Source organism: Saccostrea echinata, unplaced genomic scaffold (genome assembly GCF_033153115.1).
Source record: "Saccostrea echinata isolate AGI-Se365-2 ecotype Australia unplaced genomic scaffold, CSIRO_AGI_Sech_v1 ptg000057l, whole genome shotgun sequence".
Taxonomy (NCBI): domain Eukaryota; kingdom Metazoa; phylum Mollusca; class Bivalvia; order Ostreida; family Ostreidae; genus Saccostrea; species Saccostrea echinata.
In genome coordinates this window covers 251,313-255,456 of record NW_026889806.1, presented here as the reverse complement: position 1 = coordinate 255,456, position 4,144 = coordinate 251,313, and positions in this window count along the sequence as shown.

Genomic DNA, 4,144 nt, shown 5'->3' with positions numbered 1-4,144 from the left:
GTGAAAACACAATGTCTTCCAAAAGTGGAAATAAGTCAGTCTCTGGAAAATCAATAAACAACTGTGTCATGTAATGTTTTATCATGAACGAATCCATCATCTGCTCTTTTACGACACAACTGTTCAAAGAAATAAACTGCAAGACTGTTGTTGAAATCCACTATTGTCCTGATGGTGTTCTCCAGTTCCCTCACAAGTAGGTAAAACGCATCTGTTGGTCTCAGCAAACCACCACGACTAATTTTAGTAAGCCACATGTCGAACTCGGCAATGAAACTTGAGTTATTTTTTTTCACATGTCAACTTCTCAAGCATCTGCAACCGCTCGCAACGGTCTTCTTCTTTCTAAAGCTTTTCTTCTTTAAACTTTTCACAATGAATCCACAAATATAAAATAAATTTTGCTGGTCATTGTTGGAGAGTTCATTTGACTGTCGAACGGACACTGTTTTATAGTACTCATATCTCACAGGGCAGGTCTAAAATGTATGTTTGAAGGAAATTCGCAATATCCTCTCTCTTCTCGGTGCAGCCTCTTTCGATGATTTGATTCACACAGTCGTGCTGTAAAATACTTGACAATCTAAGGGCGTGACGTTTGGTGTTGAAAATCCCCCTTGAACGGTTGTGACATAAATTCAGGCTGAAAATGTCTTTCAATGGTTCTTGAAAAAGGAATCCAAGAATCCCTGGGTGGTACAGAACATCGCCAGGCGCACAGTCACATTATCAGCAAACAACTGGTGCATAGGATCTTCTTTTATCTTCTGAATAGTTCTGGTGCTGACAACATGGATATAGCCATCAAAGTCAGAAAATGAAGTTGGCACACATTTTATTTTCTCACTCACTGGTTATGCCCCCTCTTTAGCTCTGTGGTCAGTGGCTATAAATAAAAATGTACATCTTTAGTAACAAGAAGACAATGAATCTGTATGTTTAAATGTTTTATAAATAATGCAGTCAATGCTTTATAATTTCCCAGCTGGTTAATCAGAAGATAGTGATAATTTCGACAAAAAAATTATGAAATGAAATGTTGATATAAAGTCGATATATAGATTCCTGATTTAAGATTGAAAGTAGATATATTATATATACCTTTTATTCTTGGTTTGTTGTGTTGTTTTGTAACATGGCCCCTAAAACCTGATATAGTTTTTAGGATTTTGTTACGTTCTGGACACTGGTAACCTAGGTGCTCCTGGGATGGATTCTTCTCTTGTGACGAATCACTGGTATTATCATCATAATTTGTGTAATCACCTAAAATTTCATCTAAATCAATATCATAATCCCAAGACAAGAAGTCTTCTTTTGAGGCCATTTTAATACCGTAATATGACAGTAATAACGAAACATGCAACTGTGCAGCTTGACAATTTTAATTTCTGAGTCACTATAAAAACACCTAATTGTATGCCCCCTGCTCATCGTTACATGTAACACCTCCCCAGATAGCAAGATTACGTTGGGCCAACGCAAGCCCAACGGTTGGCCCTCTGTCAGTTTTATGCGTTGGCCACACATCATCTTGCTCATCGGCCCTACGTTCAACCAACATGTTGGCTCGACGTTGGGCCAACATCCGATGGTTGGTTATCTGGCATTGGCCCAACAATGGCCCAACGTTTAACTTCCTGTTGGCCCAATGTTGGTTCAATGTTTTTTTAAAGCTAAGAATGAATGTTGGACCAACGTTGGCCCTACGTTCTATAAACATGTTGGCAAATGATCGGCGATTGAATTATTTTAGTTCAACAATATGAATTCCTGTAACCTTTTTATTTCCATAATTACGAGTAAAACACAATTGATTGAATAAATCCTGCATGGTAAATTATCTTGTTCCTCAAACAAATGTTCTATTTTTTTGTTACTCCTATGGAATGAAATCAACAGAGGGAAATAAAGGTAGTTCAATGTTTTCTTAAGTCTATCCCATATCACTTCAGTCACTATATAATATTCCTCTAGAATAAGAATCCCAGTGTTCAAATTTGTGAAACTTTGGAATGTTCTCCTGCCCATATTACTTCTGAACCATTCACTCCTTTTTTCTTGTTCATGTTATTTTTTCTTTGTAAAATCCATGTCTCTCACACTGATAATTGAGATAAATCACTCACTGTCCATTACATTCCAAACATCAATGGACTTGTAACACAAAGGGTTTTCACCCCACCAGATGCTATAAATGATATGAAAAATATATCAGTTTAATCCGTTCAAAAATGATGTCACTTATTACTTATAAGTTATAACTTAAAGAGATTACTAGTAAATATATATGCATATTTTGAAAATTGCAATTCTTGAATAACTTGTTCAATTTTACAAACTATGCTCAAGTTAAAACTTTCACAGAGATAAAATTCAATCAATCACACCTAAAACGACTATACTTACATTTCAAGGGCTAAAACAATCCATTTTCTCTGTCTTGCGATTCAAAACGGACACGCACATGTATATGCTTTGTTCAATGTTGCAAGTGATAAGATGTGACCACTCCGAGTTTACGAAACAGAGCTGATTAGGATGCCTGTTTCCTAGGAAACCGGCCAGTCACCTGCTGAGCCAGTGGATTTCACCACTGAACTAATTATTTGGAGCTCTAAAATTCAGCACTTTAAGTTCCATGATGCTGCATATAGAATCTACAAAATTATATACTGTGCAGAAGAATTAAAACTTCTACATGTATTTGCAATGGTCTCGGACACAAATTACAAACATTAATCAGTATTAACAAGATGTGTTTGTGAAACACTGATGCCCCCGTATGGCAGCTTATAGCGAAGGTTAAAGTTTCTTCAAATGCAAGTCAAAATCCAGGTCAAAAGATAAAAAATGTTGATACCCAAAGAAAGGTCTTGTCTCAAGGAATACCTAGATACAACTGTTCAAAAGTTATGGCGAAGGTTAAATTTTTAAATAAAAGTCAAACGTCAAGGTCAAAGTGGTTGGTATCCAAAGGAAGATCTTGTCACAAGGATTACATATGTGAAGTATGAAAGCCCTAGCACCAACCATTCAAAAGTTATGGCCAAGGTTAAAGTTTTTCAAAAGTAGATCAAACTCCTAGGTCAAGGTCAAAGGGTCAAAGTGGTTGGTATCCAAAGGAAGGTCTTGTCACAAGGATTAAATATGTGAATTATGAAAGCCCTAGCATCAACCATTCAAAAGTTATGGCCAAGGTTAAAGTTTTTCAAAAGTAGGTCAAACTCCTAGGTCAAGGTCAAAAGGTCAAAGTGGCGGTTGGTATCCAAAGGAAGGTCTTGTCACAAGGATTACATATGTGAAGTATGAAAGCCCTAGCTCCAACCATTCAAAAGTTATGGCCAAGGTTAAAGTTTTTCAAAAGTAGGTCAAGGTCAAAGGGTCAAAGTGGTTGATATCCAGAGGAAGCTCTTGTCACAAGGAATACACATGTGAAGTTTGAAAGCCTAAGCACCAACTGTTCAAAAGTTATGGCCAAGGTTAAAGTTTTTCAAAAGTAGGTCAAAGGTCAAGGTCAAAAGGTAAAAGTTGTTGGTATGCAAAGAAAGGCCTTGTCACAAAGAATACACATGTGAAGCTTGAAACCCCAAGCACCAACTGTTCAGAAGTTATGGCCAAGGTTAAAGTCTCATAAAATTTTGCAAAAGTGGGTCAAACTCCAAGGTCAAGGTCATAAGGTCAAATATGATGGTACCTAAAGAAAGGTCTTGTCACAAGGAATACACATGTGAAATATGAAAGTCATAGCTCCAACCAATCAAAAGTTATGGGCAAGGTTAATGTTGACAACAGACAGACAGACAAACGGACAAACAGACAAACAAACAGACAAACGGACAAACAGACAGACAGGACAAAAACAATATACCCCCGGGATCTTTCGATCCGGGGGCATGAAAATCTTATTTTCATAAATTAGGTTCTGGAATAATTTTTCATTTTTATTTACACATACACTGTAAATTATTAATAAATGGGCTATTAAGATAATCCATTGTTCATAATATTTTAACGAAAGATGAGATGTCTCTTTTGACAGAAGCTTAATTGGTTCTAAAAGATACAAATTTAATATGTGTAATTAACAGATCACCAACATGTATGTTAATGAAAGTTGATTTTATCCCAATATTCACTCCGT